The 19,266-nt window shown below is 39.8% G+C and overlaps 1 protein-coding gene across 9 annotated transcripts in view; it reads left to right on the forward strand.

Annotated features, from left to right (window-relative positions):
• TSNARE1 (t-SNARE domain containing 1) overlaps positions 1-17,862 on the forward strand; it is a 469,882-nt gene extending 452,020 nt beyond the window's left edge. For all 9 annotated transcript variants that reach the window (XM_083862443.1, XM_083862445.1, XM_083862441.1 and 6 more), the window contains one exon: positions 16,554-17,862. The gene's annotated coding sequence lies outside the window, so the exon portion shown is untranslated. The remainder of the gene's footprint in view (positions 1-16,553) is intronic.
• The last annotated feature ends 1,404 nt before the right edge of the window (positions 17,863-19,266 follow it).

A 19,266-nucleotide genomic window follows, 5' to 3' on the forward strand; every position in this document is an offset into this window, starting at 1 on the left:
TCCCATGAGACATATTTTCTCACATTTTCAGTTATCCCAAATTAATAGTTCATGTAAAAAATGTTTCTTCAACAGGATTTCTATATCACAGAGACATCAACCATGAATATCTGTGAAATTTCAACAAATAAGAGTACTTAAGTTTATGTAAAGAATAGGACACCTCCTTTGCCATGTCATTTGAATATTGCTGTCTGCCTTAGATGGTTTTCAGGACACTGAACTTCATTTCCAAGAAATATTCTGAACACTTGTATTAAACCATAGAATCGCAGAATAATTACAGTTGGAAAAACTCTCAGAGATTATCAGATCCAACCACTAACTGAATCCCATCGTGCCCAGTAAACCACATCCCATGTGCCACATCTTTTAAACACTCCAGGGATAGTGACTCCACCACTTCCCTGGGCAGCCTGTTCCAATATTTAACTAGGTTTAAAAGATTTAATTTAATCTTTCAGTGAAGAATTTTTTTTGCAAATATCCAACCTGATTTTCCCCTGGCACAACTTGAAACCTTTTCCCCTTGTCTTATCAATTATTAAATTTTATCTCCCTGAAGACCTTTTGCCTTCAAATAACGTATGGCACTAAATATACTTAAAAGTTTTTTGTTTCTTTGTTTTATTTTGGCCTATATAAAAATGAACATTTTTAATAAGAAAATGCAAAAAGTATCTGCATGGATTGCAAGGACTTTATTTTTTTTTGTAGTCATATAGATTTTTCCTCCTAAAAAGAACAGTCTCAGTGCATTTGTATTCTTGGATTTCTGTGATATTTCTCTCCAGCCTTGTAGAAATATAACACCACTGCAAAACACAGCTCTGAGAGTACCTCAGGGATCTGAATATTTACTAAAATATAACTGAAATGATGGAATACCAGAAATTTGTGAATTCTTTTTTAATGCCTTCCTTTGGGCACCAACTAATTTTGGAATAGAGAAAGACAAATACCACCATAATAATAAGCAAAATCCCTACATAGGCAGAAATAGTGAGTTTCATAACAAACAATCAGATGGCTCCCAAGTCATTAAAAAGGTTATTACATTTGAAGGTAAAGGAAATCTCTGTTTCTGTTCTCCCAAAGCATTTCTTTTATGCAAGAGCAAATATTTTCTGTCAGCATTTTGAAACTTATTCATGATGTGCCATTTGAGTTTATCATTGTTATCCTTGCACCATTTCTTACTCACAGAATAAATGTGAAATGAGGCTCATGAAAACTTTTTCCTCTAAATAAAGTGTTGACAGTTTTAAATTATTGAAAGACATGGATTTAGAGAAAGTACTCTATCCACATCTACCTTTAAAAGGCCAAAATAATCCTACTTGTAATTGAATCACGGCTTAGACTCTGCATCAAATGTTGCAGTGTATTTATCTTGGATGGATGGAGGGATGGATGGAGGGATGGATGGAGGGATGGAGGGATGGATGGATGGATGGATGGATGGATGGGTGGATGGATGGAGGGATGGATGGATGGATGGATGGATGGGTGGATGGATGGATGGATGGATGGATGGATGGATGGATGGATGGATGGATGGATGGAGGGATGGATGGATGGATGGATGGATGGGTGGATGGATGGAGGGATGGATGGATGGATGGATGGATGGGTGGATGGATGGATGGATGGATGGATGGATGGATGGATGGATGGAGGGATGGATGGATGGATGGATGGATGGATGGATGGAGGGATGGATGGATGGATGGATGGATGGATGGATGGATGGACGGACGGACGGACGGACGGACGGATGGATGTGACCCAAGTTGTTTTTATTTGTAATATCTCTGTGGTGACTTTTAAACACTGCTATAAAACAACAGAAGTAATTCCAAACACTGTACAAAGCAAATATTAGATTCCCTAGGCCTAATTCTCATTAACTTTAACACCAATTTACACCACTCTTGCAGTGCACTGGGGCCATAAACTGAATTACATTAAGCAGAAAATGTTCCTAATGTGAGAACCAGACCCAGTGTGTTTTACAACTAACTTCCCAAAGATGGTGCAATGTTTCCCAGTTTCCTAACAGGGTGTCTCTCAGTCTCTCACAATTGTTTGTTGAGGAGGGGTGGTAGAGGTTTTGTTATTAGGGGATTCCTTAGAAGTTCTCCCCTAATTCAACCCAAACCAAAACACCCTCCAAAAAAAAAAAAAAAAAAAAAAAAAAAAAAAAATTTCAAATTCCCAAAGCAGAAAAAAGCAAGTGTATTGCTGAAACTTTTTTATTGACTGCATGAACCTCACACTGGATTTAGAATATCTCTTAGCCTTGTGTACAGCTGATCCATGAGAATTACTTCTCAATTATTGGGTAAAACCTGACCAAAACAGGCCTGGCTACATGGGAAAAAAATAAAATAAACCCCAAACATATAAACCAGATAGTTCCAGTCAAAAGTCTCCAGTGTGTTAAATAAAAGGAAAGTTTAATATAAGAATTGATAATGTTCTAAGAATAAAATTTGATGTCATGGCTGCCATGACCTGCTGGGCCTGTAAAAGAACTTCCAGTGTGACAGCCATGAGTAGACCTAATTTTCTCACAGAGGCATTTAAATCTGGCTTAGATCTATAGATAGTTTGGGAAATATAATTTGAAACACACAAAAACATTTTAACACGTTTCCTTTTATTATTTCTTGTAGTTAAAATTCAGTAGAATCCCATGTGAAATCTGTGCTTTGTTGGAAACATCGAGTTCTGCCTTTTTAAAATACTGAACTATTGCAGAGAGTGATGAATAATAATGAAAATAAAAACTCTACATTAATTATCATTTTCTTCATAAGGAATTCAGATGGAGGATTAAAATAACAAGAGATTTTCTCAATAAAGGAATTAATGCTCTGAGAACGCATTCACAGAACATTGCATTTTCATGGTGCACCACTGGACACTGGAAGACAGAACAAAAAAAGAAAAAAAAAAACACTGATTAAATAAATATTTAATACATTTCATGGACTCACAGTTTTTATAGAACAAGGTAACACACAGAGTGTTTTATCAAGGGCACACATTAAATACTTTGCATGTTGTGCACCCTTGCAGAAGGATATCTGAGCTGCTGCAGGTGCTCAGCCCTGGGTGATGCAGCCCCAGAATTAGTGCAGGAATATCAGCAGACAGAATTATCTGCAGTGCCACGTTGAGTGATGCAGCCACTCTGCATCAGAGCTCCCTAGGATGGGGCCCTATGAATCCCCAGAGGGTAAAAACTTGCCACAGGCCTTTTGGACAGATTCAATTTACTCTGTGAAGTGGGAAACAAATGCATATGATGAAAGGAATGGTGTTTCTGGAAGGAAAGATAGGAAGGTGAGACAGGCATCACACAACGTTCTGGGTGAGGCAACAAAGCTGTGAAATGGCAGCCATCCAAACAGATTTGGGAAACATTGAACCATGTAGCAACCACAATGCAAATGGAATAATAATCCTTCTAGCCCCATGGTCCCTTTGTCTGATAGTCTTATTTGTTGAATGCAGTTGCTGTAATTAAAACCACAGCCTTACCAGATCACACAGAACCACAGAATGGGTCAGAGTAGAGTGGACCACAGTGGGGTCACCTGGTGCCACCTCCCTGCTCCAGCAGGGTCATCCCAGATCTCTTGGCACAGGATTGTGTCCAGACAGTTCTGGAATATCTCCAGGGAGGGAGACTCCACACCCTCTCTGGACAATGTGTTCAGTCCTCAGTCACTGCACAGGGAAGAAATTATTCCTCATGTTCAGTGAAACTTTCTGGGCATCAGTTCCTGCCTGTTCCTCTTGTCCCACCGCTGGGCACAGCAAGCAGAGCCTGGTCCCTGCTCTGAGCCCTCCCTGCAGACACAGACAGGGATCAGGTTCCCTCTCAGTCATATCTTGTCAAGGCTGATCAGCCCCAGCTCCCTCAGCCTTTCTTTGTAACAGAGATACTCCAGTCTCTTCACCTTCATCTTCATAACCTTCCCTGGACCTGCTCCAGGGGGGTCTCCCTTGTCCTCAGGAGCCCAGAGCTGGACAGAGCACTCCAGATGTGCCTCTCCAGGGCTGAGTAGAGGGGCAGGATCACCTCCCTCCCTCCATCTGCTGCCTGTGCTCTACCTGATGTATCCCAGGGTCCCATTGGTCTTCTTGGCAACAAGATCTAAATGTTTCAATAAGTCAGTTATTTTCAAATAAACCTCCCATTTCTGATTCTTTTCTTGGATTCTTCTTGCCCTGTTTCCTCAGCAACATGCTCTGCACTGACTTTCCCCTCTGAGGTTTTCTAGTCTTCAGGTACAGCCCAAACTTCTTGAGACTGTAATTTACATGGACACAGGTACAGCAGAAGAAACACTATAAAAGCTTCAATCCTACTCCTAAACTCATGAAAGTATTTGTTGGGCCAGCAGAATCAGAAATCAGCAGTGGAATTTCTGCTGCAAGGACAATGCTTCACTTGGTAAATCTGCTGTGAAATGGTTTGTGATTGGCCAGTCTGAGTCCAAGGGGCTGGAAACAACAGAAGCTCCTTCTAGGAAAGAAACAAGACCTCAAGTTGTTTTAAGCAGAAGTGAAAGAGTTCAATAAGAATTCATCCTTTGAACTTTGTCTTTTTTCTTTATCCTGTTTCCTTACATTTCCTTTCATTCTGCCCTCTGCTCCAACCCCAGTAGCTTGCACCCATCTGTTAAAATTTAAAAAGGGCTCCCTCTGCTAGTGCCTATTAAAGTGCCATATGGCTGAGGTATAGCCTGAGGTGCTGAGCATCACAGAGTGCAGCTCTGCAGAATAAAGATTCCTGCACTTGAGGTTTAATTAGGTAAGTGCTTTTTAAGTAGCATCGCAGTTTCCCCTTAAAATATTTACTCTTCCTCACCAAAGAACAAAGATGAAGCTGGTCTAAAATCACAGCCTGACATGTTTCAGAGATAGTTCCCATTCTTCTCATAATGATTCACTTCTCCTTCATCCTCAGAGCTGGGGATAAGAGGCAAAGTGGTCTCCCAAATGTGTGTGAACCCTCCTGCTGTGGAGGAATCTTTCCAGCTTCATCACTGCTGCTGCAGTGATGCACAAGGCTGTGCTCTGGGCTCCACCTGCTGCAGAGGAGGAGGGAGTTCTTCATTTCCAGATGAAGCTGCACTGCAGCTTTATTGAGGGGGAAATATAGTCAGGAATCGTGTGCTTTGAGGTGTCCCTTCGAGTGATGGGCTGGGGTGTGGTGCTGCAGGAATCTGACACCTCCAAGGAAGGAATTAGGAATTCCAAACTAGGAATTCAGTGCAGTGAAGGCAGAAGATATCTAAAGAAACACTTGGCAAGGTGTACTTGGAGTTTATTCTGATTCTTCCAGCTGTTGCCAGCTGCAGGGGAAGAACAATAAATATTATGCCTTTGATTTTTTAGTTTGATTATTTGGTTGGTTTTTCAGTGTTGCTGTCGTCTCTGTTAAGAGGAAAGTTCAGTGTCTGAGGGAAAGGATCTCCATTTGCTTGGTGCATGTGAGGATGTGTAGGCTTCTGTTATTCCTGTTAAATATGATATGCAGTAAAAGCCCTCTGAAGAAGTCCATGGGCAGTCCCAAAATTCATTGCTAAATGCCATTGTCTTGGGGATCTTGGTTGTGCTGGACAAAGAAGGCTGGGCATCAACTACCAAAATTATTCTGCTTTTCAAACAGCTACAGAAAACATAAAGAAAACTCAAAGATCTCTATCCATTCCATGGATTCGCAGTAACTCCCTGGAATTCCCTGTCTGGTATTTTGTCTACCCTAGTTTTTCACTTTTATGTTAAGCATGTCAAACACTTCAGTCACTGTAGTATCTAAGATCTCTTAAAAATACCTAAAGAGATATAATTTTTTTCCTTCCTTTGCCTCTTGTTTAATAGACTTGAGCTGTAAAAAGGCTTTTTGATATCCAAAAGCTTTCTTTGTGTCTTCTGGAGCCCTTAAATACTTCATCTCCCCTCTTTTCTCTCTCGATCCCTTATATCACTACATGCTAAGGAGTAAGTAAAATCTTAATCATTTCTGCTCACAGAAATGGAACCAGAGGCATGATGCAGAATATATAATATGTAACTGACTCTTCAGTAACTACTCATGATTATCTTCTCTCCCCAAGAAAGTCCTGTTTCTTTCCAGAAGAAAATGGAGACACTTCTGGAACTCTACACAATCCCTTTAGTGCTGCTCTTCCCAGCAGTGATAATGAACAGGGAGGAGTTAAATGGATGCAGCACCCTGAGAAATCTGACACAGCTGATTTTGGGAATGTTAGGACACCCAGCCTGGCCAGCACAAAATATTTCACCTATTAAATGTCTCCAGCAGCACCCATGAACAGGCACTCCAGGAAGAGTAATAACAAATTATGTACATAAAACATTCCCTCAGGCACTGTCCAAGGTTCTGATTATTTTCTGCTCAGGGAGTTCTGACATTGTTTCTTGCTTAGTAACTCAGAGATCTTTCTTTGAAATATTTTTCTATTCTTCCCTTCAACCTGTGGGGCTTATTTTATTCATTTTTTGGTGAAGATGGCAGGAGAACATACAGATTGGTTGCAACATCTGTCCGTCTGGTCACTGAAATTTTATTTATAAAAAAATAAACAAGGACAACCATAAAAACCTTTGAAAAGAATAAGATAGTACAGAAATATTTATTTCAGAATTAGAATATTAAAAAAAAAAAAAAAAAAAGAAAGATGAGATTAATGTCACTGAAGTTTAGACAACTAAACCTAAACTTGTCACTTGATGTTCCCTTTCAGGCTAATCCATAGATTTTTTGGTTTTTTAGCTACTGAATAGATTTGGTAAAGATGAGCCAGACTGTCCTCTCTCCTCTCTAAACAGAAATGAGGGTGATTCGTGTTGATCTGGAGCATTTGAATTTGAATGAAAAGAATCTCATCCGTAATATTCCATATTGACTCATCTGGAGCAGTAGAAAAGGGAATAAACATCCACTAGGCAGGATATTTCACCCACCTACACTGGAAGAAGGGTGGAAGAGATAAAAAGGAAAGTCAACTCAGCTATTTTTACCCTTATTTATGAACTTCCCACTAAGGTCCAAATGAGGAGGTGTCCAAAAGATTTATCAAGGTTATCTAAAAATATCAGAGTGAAATCCCTGACATATGTGCATTTTCCTGCCATAAGCAGGGATCAACTGCATTAGTCTCCCTGGTGTCTACTAAAATATCTCTTTTCTGATGGGATTAGGGTTTGCATTAATCCAGCACTGAGTGTAAGCAAAGGAAACATGGGAAGCTTCCTTCCATCCTGTGCCTCAGCACTGGCACCATCTGTAGGAATAACACCAGCATATGTAGGTAAAACCAGCATCACCCAGAGTTAACAACTAGAGCCCAGATGGATGAAAAAAATGCATTATATTTACATCTATAGAATTTATTACTTCTTTTTTAATTAGCTCTCTCTGCAGCAATTTATTTTCCAGGGCTGTTCTTAATGAAAACGTTATCAGTTGCAGTTTTATTTCCAGTGTTAAGAGTTTTATCCATTCCATCTGTGTCCTCATTGACTAAAACCAGTTTTGTTTCCTTCGTAGTTTAATCGTCTTTAAAAAAAAAAAATCTAAGGAAGGTATTTCTTGTGTTTAAGTATGCATTGCTGGTGCTCTGAAAACACCCATCAGTGTGTGAGGCAGCAACTCTTGCTATGGAAATGTGTTTTTCTTCCCTGATGGGGAACCTTTTCAGGTCTCATTTTCTCTAGTTCTGCACAAACCATGTTATTCTTCCCTTTCAGCAGAACTGGAGCATACAGTTCCTGCTCCCTTAGCTGGAATAGTTTAATGCCAACCATTTTGTGTGTCTTCTGTGGGCTTTTTTAAGGTTTATTTCCAGTAACACGTAAATGAGAATTTAAGGGCTCCTGTCACCTTTTACAGCTGTGATTTGCTTGCTCTGTAGTTAAAAGCAGCTGCAAGGTGAAAGCCTGGTATTTCCCCATGGCAGGTTCTCAGGGGTGGTGGAATAGTAACAAGGCACTGGATGGGCACTGAGAGATTTGCATCCTTGGCTGTGCACTGCAGTGCTTAGGCATCCATCTCCTTGAGTCTGTCCTGCAACCAGACACATTTTAACAGAAGTCAGCATTTGTCCTCCTGATACTTAATCCAAGATGAAAGTCAAATGCCAGTAACTCTGCTTGTTCCCAAAAAAACTCCAAAATACTTGCCACACTGGTGCAAGTGGATGACTTGCCAGGTCTGCTATCTAATCTCTCTCAGTGTCTTAGCTGGCCAGTGTTTTATGTCTTTCCTTTTTACATTATCCTGAGTGCTTCCCAGAATAATTCCACATATTCATGAAGCTGCTTTTCTCTCGTTCCTGCCTCCACACTACAGGAGTTGCCAAATGTGAGTCAGGGAGCCCTGTCCTGCTAGGGAAGGGCAGTGGCTACTCAGAGCAGAAGAGATGTGGCCTCTTGCACAGAACCATCTTGCAGCTGAACAAAGTTACTGCAGCTTAAACTGAAAAGTGAACCCATGGATGAAGAACAACCAATGGTGTCTTCTTGGTCATTCAGTCACTTAGGTTTAGATCACACATTGCTGGAAATTTTAACCTTTTTGTCAAGGCAACAAAACAAAGTTGTAGTCCTCCTCTGTAGCTCGAGCCTTACTCTTCTGAGTTTCAGTGACTCAGAAAAAGATGATTCCAGATTCTTTAGTTTATTTTTGGGATGTTGTGAAGGAAATCCCAAAGGGCAAGGATGAGGGTTTTTTTGAGAAGTAGAACCATAGAATCGCTAAGGTTCCAAAAGACCTCCAAGGTCAGTGAGTTCAGCTGCCCTCCCACCACCCCCACCAAGGTCCTCACTGAACCAAGCCCTCAGGTGCACATCTACACATTTTTTTCAAACACTTCCAGGGATAGTGCCTCTACCACTTCCATGGGCAGCCCGTTCCATTGCTTTACAATCCTTTCCATGACAGAAATTTTCTTAATATCAACTCTAAATCTTCCCTGGCACAACCTGAGACCATTTCCTCTTCTCCTGTCATTTGTTACCTGACAGGAGAGACTGACACCCCACCTCACCATAACTTTCTTCCAGGTAGTTGTAGAAAGCAGTAAGGTCATCCCTCAGCCTCCTTTTTCTCCAGGCTAAACAAGGTGACAATGCCTCTACAAGAAAAGTAATATTAAGAGAAAATGAGTGCACATTTCTTTGGAGGAAGCATCTCCTGTGACTCGTGACCATGAGAAGAATTCTTGCAAGGCCTTTTTATTAAGTGGGTTTGATTCTTTATCTTTCCTGACTTGCTACAGGTATTAATTCTGTGTTTCAGATAGCTTCTGAGGTTTCCTGTCAGGACTGTCTGGGAGAGCTTATTATAACCCAAATTTTAAACCTCACACAACCTCAAAAGATGCGTTCAGGGCTTATATCAACTGTATCACTAAAAAATAAAAATAAGTTGCTGGAGGTTGAAAAGGAATTAATTTTTTCTCTGTCATGTTAAAGAACTATGCAATGACTTTTCAATCATACCAAACTCTGCCATGCACAGCAGGCTATGAGAGAAAAAATGAGGTCAGGTCACTCATAAATAGATTTTCCCCTTGTTTTAATGTGATAAGACAATGCTGCTGAGATTCACTCTTCACTTGCCATTTAATCAGAGCTGAGTTTGCAATGTCATTACCTGATGTTTCACATATTCAACATCAGGTAATTTAAAAATCTTTATGCAAATGGCCCTGCTACTTCTATAACAGCATTTGTTTTTAACAGGTTGGGGAAAATTACTCTAATTCATTACATGTCACCTCCCAGGCACTGGGCATTCCACCTTTGTGAAATGAATTTTCTCATGATTCCCCAAGTTCAGCTAGCAATTTTCACTTCTGAAATGTGACATCACCTGTTATATCTCTTGCCATTATTATGTCATCTTCTGCAGCTTTGCCTCCCAGATGCAAATTCTGAATTGCTGCAGACCTTTTTTACAGGTTTATATGAGTTGCACATTTTTAAAAGCTTTGCTATATATCGTGCGCTGCTAAAACAAACCTTTAGGGGTCAGACAGAAATGCTCAGGGGTAAATTCCTGCTGGGCCCATGACTAACTTCAAATACCAAGATGGAAAATATTTGGGATTTCTTTTAGTGTAGTGAATCCCAAGGGACTGGCTTGGATGGACAACTCCTTTCTTGGACCCCCAAAGAGTGCCTGGGATTGGGATTTGTTGTTGGGGTTTTGTTTTGTTCCCAGCATCATATAATTCTTTGATTTAATTTTGCTTTAGGGTTAACTCATCCTCTCCACAAAAAAACACCTATGCTCTTGTGATGCTCCCTGAAAAATACCCATGCATTAATATCTTTATCTAAAACTCCTATTTTGACAATGGTCTGCAGCTGCCAAATTTGAAGCACTTCATATCAAAAATACTCAAGTCTTTCAAAGGACCTGGATTTCTACTGGGGCATCTTTCTAAACAGAAAAAGAAATAATTCCAGTGAAGTTGAATCAAAGAGGGCTGCTGGGAGCCATTGATGCCATTAAGAGAATGCACAGGGGAAATAAAAGTGTAAGTGAATATTAAGCTATATTGCACAGGGTATATCATCACCCTGCCATCTCATTTTTTTTTTTCTGACAGAAGACTCTTGGGTTATTAGGCCTGTCCTATTTTAAGAAGCTGCTGTTAGAAGTCCAGGATAAGCAGAAATGACCAGTGTGGCTGAATAAGAACAGCAGCTCCTGCTGTGGGCACTCGTGCACTAAAGAAATTCTGTAATGAAAAGATCATTTCCTTCCCTAGAAAATTAGTGGGAAGGATTCTTTAAAGAGATGAACTTTAACTGATGAAACAACTGTCTTTACTGAAGGCAAAATCTCATCATCCTGTGCTACTCTTGAAAAAAAGGCCCAGCTAAAGGCCTGGAAGGTTTAGAATGTCAGTAATGTAATTCTCAGACTAATCTGCTATCTGATTAACTCCAGCTTCAAAGAGGCAGGAAACACCACAGGTTTTCTTAGTGTTGTGACCCTTTTCTTCTTTTCCTTGTCTTATTGTCTTTTTTTCTGCCCTGAAAACACATCATTAAATTTTATGTATATAATAAAGCCATTATATCAGGCCCGTGTTGAAACCTTCACCAAAGTGCTCAGAAAGGGTTTTCAGAGGCCATTCCCTGCCACCAAAGATGGAAGAGATTAATTTCAAATGAGTTAAGCCATGAATTGCACCCCAACTGCAGAGAAAGGTTATCTGACTTAGGATAAATCTGATGTTGATATGCAAAGCTCTTGGATCTGTTGAATCTTGTTGAACAATGAAACAAAGTATATTTACCATATTGTCAGGAAATGAAAATCAGACTATTAGCAGCTACAAGGAGCTGGAGCCAGAAAAATGTAAACAAGCAGAGATTTCCTGCTTTCCCTTTAATACTCTCCTAGGGGGTTCAGAAATAGAAAATTTAGATCCTTGTGTTACAAGATGCTGTCTCCACTGTCAGCCTCACAGATTAATTTAGGTTCTACATTCACATCATGGATGGGATGATGCTGCAGGATTTCAGCTCTGTGGTATTTAAAGCTACTTTGCAATGCTCATCTGAAACTATAAAGTATGCAACAGTTTCAGAGGAAAGCAGATAAATAAAGTATGTTGTGACATGGATTTAATTAGTGTGAATTCTCACATGGGAAGGTTTCAGTTTGAAAATATCAAAAGACAGTAATGCCTTGGAAACAGCTTCACCAGAAAATTGAAAAAAAAAAAAAAAATCAAAATAAGAGAAAACAAAACCGAGTTAAACAAAAAAAATAAAAGGGAAAATCAAGTCAAGGGCTCATTTCCCTTCTCTGGGCTGCAGTTCAGGTTGCCGTGCTGAGGGTCCAGCACTGGCACAGGCTCCCTCCCTACCTGAGTTTGACGTGTTGGGAAGGAGCCTTTAAATAACCTGAAGAACCATTTTCATGTCCGTGTTTTCAGTGCTCACCACCAAAATCCATCTGTTCATTCTGTGGCTTTGCAGAGCAGCTGCAAGAACTCTCCAGTGGGCCTGATTCAAGGCTGGAGAAAGTCAGTGGGAGTTTTTGAATGGACTTTTACGAGCTTTGGATCATCTCTTCCCTTTTCACCGGGGCAGAATTCCACCTGGCAATTTCGTGGGCCACCTTCAATCATCTCAGTCAGCTTCTGATGATTGTCATTGCTTCACGCTTTTAAAGAAGCATTCAACCTCCCAAAATTTTTTTGCTTATAAAATGGTCATCTACTATTAATAATGGACTGTGATTTATCTAGGTGAGCCTCCTCCAACAGAGAAGTTCATTGGGATTTGTATCCATGAGAAAGTCTTAAATCCATATAAAACTGCAGATGTCAAAGGTTGTGTTATCACAGTTTATTTACACAGTGTGATAGGCATCCTCATGTTTGCCCAGACAGAGGACTCACTTGGTTTGAAACAACAGCAGGTAGGGACAAATTAGTTCATTACTCTGGATAATTTATCTTCCCGTGAGACCACCTCTTTAATTTACAGCCAGAACAGCCCAGACTAAATAAATGAGCACAGTCTACACTGTAAACCTCAAGGAGGGGAAAGATACTTCTCCAAAGCCAAAGAGGGCTGGAGGATGGATCCTTGCCTCAGGTTCCTGATGCATTTTGAGCTACCTCATGTCTCTCTTTACAGTTCATTTTTACAGCTCTCAGTAAAGGGATTTGTCAGCTTGCATAATTTTAGCACCTTGACAGCAACAGTGTCCTTTTCTTGTTTGCCCTCTCTTTTTACACATGAAGAAAAAACAAAAAAAACAAACAAAAAAACCCCAACAAGATAAATATATTTGTTTTCTTTTAATGATTATGAAAACAATAGAAATTACTCATGGAAATACAGACAAAAGCCTCAAGTCAGACATGTTTTTACTGGTAAATTTCCCCAGACATTAAAAAACCTGGGATATATTCCAGCATAATTTTAATTTATTTCTTTCTAAAGATTGTTATTTAGTTCTCTGTTTGTATTGCAACTAAGACAAGACTGTATAGTCCACAAGCAGAACTGCTAAACTCAGAAAAAAATATTACCACACAAAAATTTTTAAAAAATCTTAAATCAAAATCTAACATTTTGACAGAACTCAAACTCTCCCTCAGTAACTCTTATTCATTTTTATCCTCAAGTAACCTGAAACATATATGAAGTCTGCTGGGTTTTTGGCCCAGAATATCTTTTAGCCAGTTTGTGTCTGCAGAATCTCTCTTGTTGCACTCCAAGCCTGGAGATTACTTACTTCTCACTCAAATGGCTTTTACAATGTTAAATATTTTCCCTCCCTGAAAATCAAGATTCAGAATCCCCAGAAGCTGCAGAGCCTGCTAAGAGCAGTGGCCTGTGCTGGTCAGAGGGTTTGGTTTCATGTTCAGTCCTTGGTTCTCTTCATCCCGGTGCCTGGAGATGTGAAAAACGAGTTTTACTTTCTTAGAAAAATTTATAAGTTTAATAAAAAAAAAATAGACAATTAAGAGATAGTACAGCAAAAGTATCTTGGCTGAGAGTGCCTCACCAGAAAAACACGCTCACTCCTTCAAAATCCTTGCTTTTAAGGATTAACCTTTTACGTATGCATTTTTCAAACATCCCTTTGAGTCCAGATGTTCTCTTGGTTTTTGGACTCGTTGCTTTGAAACTCGCCCCATTGTACCAAATTAACATTTCATTAGATAAAGTCCTTGTTGGCTCCTGTTAGTCTTTCTGATTCCAGGAGATCAGTGAATTCCTTCTTGTAGCTTTTGTTTCATCACTGTCTCAATCTCAATCAATTCAGGAGTGTAGGAGGATTTTCTCTCCATATTTTCTGGTTTGGTCAGCTTAGATATTACAAAGAGAAAAAAAAAAAAAGTAGTCTTTTTACTGTTAACACTATGGTACAATCAGAAAATACATTCATCACCTTTCTAAACTCTATTAATAAAAGATAATATAGTACAATTATATTTATAGTATTCATTTTAATATCTGTGAAAAGCCAGCTTTATAATATGCTTTTTTAACAGGGAATTCTGTCCAAGCTCCAGAGGATCTGACTGTGCTCTCTTTCTCCTGGACAGAGGTGTGTGTGTGCCTGCACAGGCGCTCTCTGCCATGGGAGGAGAGGCTGAGAGAGCTGGGGCTGCAGCCTGGGGAAGGGAAGGCTCTGGAGGACATTTCCTATCCATAAATACCTGGGCCAGGGGGATAAAGAAGGTAGAAGCAGGCTCTTCTCAGTGGTTTCTACTGACAGGTCAAAAGGCAGTGATCACAACCTGAAAAACACGAAATTGTTTTTGAGTATATGAAAACACTTTTTTTTTTTTTTTTTTTTTTTTAGTATAAGATTGACCAAACAGGGAAACATGTTGCTGAGAGTTGTGGAGCCTCCAGCTTTGGAGCTATTGAAAATCCAGCTGGACACAGCACTGCTTCATCTCCAGAATCATCATTCTGTGATTCTGTAACTTCAGCAGGTGGTGAATGCTGTCGACTGGCACTTGCAGAAATAGGATAGCATTATATAATATTTTTATAATGCCATTAAATTATTTGGGTTGGAAGAGACATTCAAGGTTCATCTTAGAGCCTTTCTTTAAAAAATGCTGTGAAATAGAAATATTAAATGCTGTGAAATATTAAATAGACAGAAAGTGAGAATAGTTCACAAAAGAAAGGAAAGGTTAAATGGTTGGTGGTGTCTACCCCCTTTGCAGAGTGTTTTACTCACATGAGTTACTCGAGCAACTCCTCTTGTGACATTAAAAGGACTTTGGCTGCTGAATTTGTGCAGCTAAATTTAGATGTCAACAGTGAACCTTTCTGCATTTGAGAAAGTCATCCTGAAGATCCCTTTGCAGTTAATGCGAGTCAATACCAGCCAGTGAAATTCAGGTCAAATGGAGTTGATTACTTTATTCAAATCATCCCCGCCCTAAAAACCCTAAAAATCTTTGGCTGTATTGATTAGATCTGTAATTACTGTAATAGGAGCCTGGAGCCTGGGAGTCATTCTAGTCAGATGGAGGTGCTTACACCTTAAATTAGCTGGGATGAATGTCATCTTCAGAAGGGTACCCTTCCCATTAGTGTTTCTATTGCCTCTTTGGGGTGTTCATGTGAATACAATGCAGGAACCCTCAGCTCTGTTTTGTATCTGCAGCACCACACATAATGGACATCTGGTATCAAAAATATTATCTGAACAATCTTATTATGAGCGGTTTAAAAATTAGCATAAATGAAAATATGTTTGTGTCTGTATTTGGCTGCTTTGTGTCTGATCATGGTCTATTTTAGCACCTTGTTGGTTTGCAGTAAGGCATAATTAAAACAGTGTTTCCAAGGCTTTCACCTGTATTAAAAAGAATTAGAAAAAAAGAAAAGAAGTTGTTAACAGTTATGTCTTCAGTAATAATAATGACAAACCAGCTTTTCATTCCTTTCCTCACCCTGGCTAACAAGTTTAACTAGATTTTCTTACACTGCATGTGTACACAAAGATAGTCACTGAGGAAGCAGAGGTAGAATAAATACAAACACTACAAAAGCCTGCTGATGGATTCCATAGTGATGCTTCCTACAAACTCACAGGGCTGTTTCATGGGTGGTGAGCCCAGAAACACAATCTGTGCAACCTCAGAAGTGCAAAGGGCTGATCTTGGAGGTGCTGTCCTGCTGCTGATGTCTTTCTTAGGAAGTTTGGGTTTTTTTTACGGTAATTGGAAAGAAATAGACTCTTTCATCAAAAATTGCCTTTTTAAATTCCATTAAGTGCCTACATGAATAGTGTAAACATTTTATTGTTTAGATCTACATGTTCTTGATCTCTAATTAGACGCCTACAAGTAATAATGTGTTGTTCCTAGTCAGAAGAAGTGCCTAAGGTTTTCATTTTTTCATTGCATGGAGTACAGTTTCTCAGCTATATTCTGCCCTTTGAAGTGCACCAGTGTCACTCTCTGTCTTCTATTCTTTGTTCATTTTGCAGAAAAAAATATTTTTAAAACTAAATGCACTTTCCTTCAGGTATGGGAACTGCTGGCATTGAACACGAAATATACTCTTTTCCTTGCCACAGCAGGTTATATGCTGTATTTTCTTGATTAATTTGGATATTTTTTTTTGTATTGTCAGTCATAGAACCACAGAACTATGGAAAGGTTTGGCTTGGAAGGGACCTTAAAGATCATCTCATTCCACCCTCTCTGCCACAGGCAGGGAATCTTTTCCTAGACCAAGTTATTCACAATCCTGTTTAACCCGGGTTTGAATGTCTCCAGGGAAGAGGAGTCCACAACCTTTGTGGATAATCTGTCCCACTCTTCTCATCCCTTCCACTTCCACAACTACTTTAGACTGGAATCAGTGAAAACACATTTTCCTGAGCTTAATCTACTTTGTTGTTGACTGTGCCTTTTGGGAGCACTCACCCTTCCATCAGTGACCAGAAGTTCTCTGGGGATCCTGTGAATACTCACCAGCTGTTCTTGGTTTTGCAGAGCCCATGGTGACCCTGGGAAGTGGAATGGATCCTCAAGGCGTTGCACATTCAGGCCCCACGTCCGTGTCTGCGCCACTGATCACATCACATTAAACCTGCTGTAGCCAACGAGCACTAATTGTGTGAAAGAAGAGCTATGTTTTATACTGTGTGTTGGTATCATTGTGAATAATTTTGCCTATTTTTTTCCCCCCCTTCATGGTAGGCATGTTTTACCTTACGTTACAGATTTTAATTATGTCCCCTGTACCCAAGGAATTCTATTTCTTTGCCTCCAGATTTGCTGTACAATGTGCTGTAAGATAAGTAGCTGTTAATCCATCGCTATTTATTTGTGTTTTTAACACACTCCTGATCTCCAATTCTGCTCATTTAAAACCGTGAAAGTCAAGATGTTTGTCTGGTTCTTTATTTGTTGGGTTTTTTTTTTGTTTTGTTACTGTTTTTGTACGTTTAAAAATTAATTTAGCTCAGATTTCCCCTACTGTGCACTGCTGCTTTAGAATTTGCTCTGCTGTATCTCAGCTAAGCACTTCCACAATTACATGTGCCATTTACAACACATGAATGAGATGCTTGTTTGATCCCACTGTGTGCTCAGAACACCATATTTATTCATGAGAAACATCACTGAAAGAGCAGGACAAATAAACAAAATATACTATTACGATTTTTTTGGCAGCCTTTAAAAAAAAAAACCAAGCAAGATTTCTCATGAAAAATGCCAAATCTTGCTCTAGACTTCATTTAATAAATTCCAATGCAACGAACATTTGTGATTTTGTTCCATTTTCATCCACAATGTTTTTCCTGACAACATGATTGAAAACGCCATTTAAATTCATCTTTAAATGTGTCGTGTATTATAAATGCAGTTTTCCTCCAGTAAATAAAGCATTTTAAAAATGGTTTTAATTAAAATGCCATAAGAATTATTGAAGACAATTTAACAAACTTATATATATATATTTACACTTTTAAAGTAAAATCTTTTGGAAAAAGGGGAAAGTAAAATCCTTTAGCAAAAACATTTCTTACCAGAAAAAAAAAAAAAAAAAAAAAAAAAAAAAAAAAAAAAAAAAGTTACCTCTATATATTATGGAGTTTGGGGTACTGTGAAGTTTTAGAAAAGAATAACAAATATTAAACTGGATTCTCACCTGCACTGATTTCCTGATTTCAGTTACATCCTCCCTTTCCAAAGAGCTGACAGAGTCTTTCACCAGTAAAGGCTGAGCACAGAAAATGCTCAGAGAAATCTTGCAGGTGTTTGAGCTCATTCAGGGTCAAAATTGTGAAACTTCTTAAATCAGCACAGTCAGATTTGGAGAAGAAACACAAGTCACAGTTTCTGGTGGCTTTTCTTTAGCTATATAAAATCTACCTACCTGGATTGGTATATGTCACATTAAATATTCATTAATTGCTATTAAGAAAAGGTAATGAATAGAGTGATACTCTTCTTCTTTTTCTCCAGCTAAGCTTCCTGCTGGCATGAAATTAGAAATTATGACACCTGCAGCTTTACCTTACCACAGAGAGTTTACTTCTGAAATAGAACTCCCCTCTTCTCTCCACCACAACCTGCAGGCTGACTCCATCAGCACATTTGGCAAATCCTGCAGAGATGAAAATAATTTCATCTAGTTAGTGAGAGCTGAAATGAACCCAGCTCACAGCTGATTGCAAGCAAATATTTTGAGAGCTTCGAGCTGCATTTGGACAAGGGATCCAGGACAAACAGTCCTTGCCCAGTCACTAATCCCATTCATTAGGAGCTCAGTGATTACCTCATTAGTGTGATTGAGCTCTCCCTGAGCCAGCTCACACAGCAGATCATTTGGCACCAGTGACCCAGGTAAAGAATTTCTCTGCTGAAACTACAGAGGTTGTTGTCTGGTTTCAAGCAAGGAGGAAAGCATGTGGCAACAAAGATGGGCTGTTGTGTATTATAGACCTGGTCATAATGGTAAATATCACTTAAAAACCCCAAACAATTCATGAGGTCATTATAAAACAGTATATTCGTGGTAAATCATACAATTAGAAAAGGTTTGGTTTGGCAGGGACCTTAAAGGATTGTGTAGTCCAAGTCCCTGCCACAGGGACTTTCTAAAGCAGGTTGCTCCAAGCCCTGTCACAACCTGGCTTTGAACACTCCCAGGGATGGGCAGCCACAGCTTCTCTGGGCACCCTGTGCCAGGGCCTCACCACCCTCACTAGAAACAATTTCTTCCTTATGTCTAATCTCTCTCTTGTCCTCTTGTCCTGTCACTACACGTCCTGGTGAAAAGAATCTCTGTCTTTTTTATAAGCTCCCTTCATATATTGGAAAGGTGCAAAAAGGTCTGTGCAGAGCCTTCTTCTCTCCAGGTTGAGCAGCGAAGCAGCAGCCAGAGGAGAGGAGTGAGAATGTGTGAGAGGAATAATTCTGCAGACACCCAGGTCAGTGAAGGAGGGGCAGATGTCACCCAGGTCAGTGATGGAGGGGCAGATGTCACCCAGGTCAGGTGCTGGAGCAGAGATTCCCCTGTAGCCCAGGCTGCAGCCCATGGAGAGGCAGCCAAGGCCCTGCAGCTCTTGGGGCTCCACAGGTTCCTGGCAGGACCTGTGAGCCTGTGGAGAGAGGAGCCCACACTGGAGCAGGGTTGATTGTCCCCACCCCAGGAGGGCTCAGCCTGTTCCTGAAGGACTGCCTCCCATGGAAAGGA

The sequence above is a fragment of the Zosterops lateralis genome (genome assembly GCF_965231275.1).
Source record: "Zosterops lateralis genome assembly, chromosome: 1".
NCBI lineage: Eukaryota > Metazoa > Chordata > Aves > Passeriformes > Zosteropidae > Zosterops > Zosterops lateralis.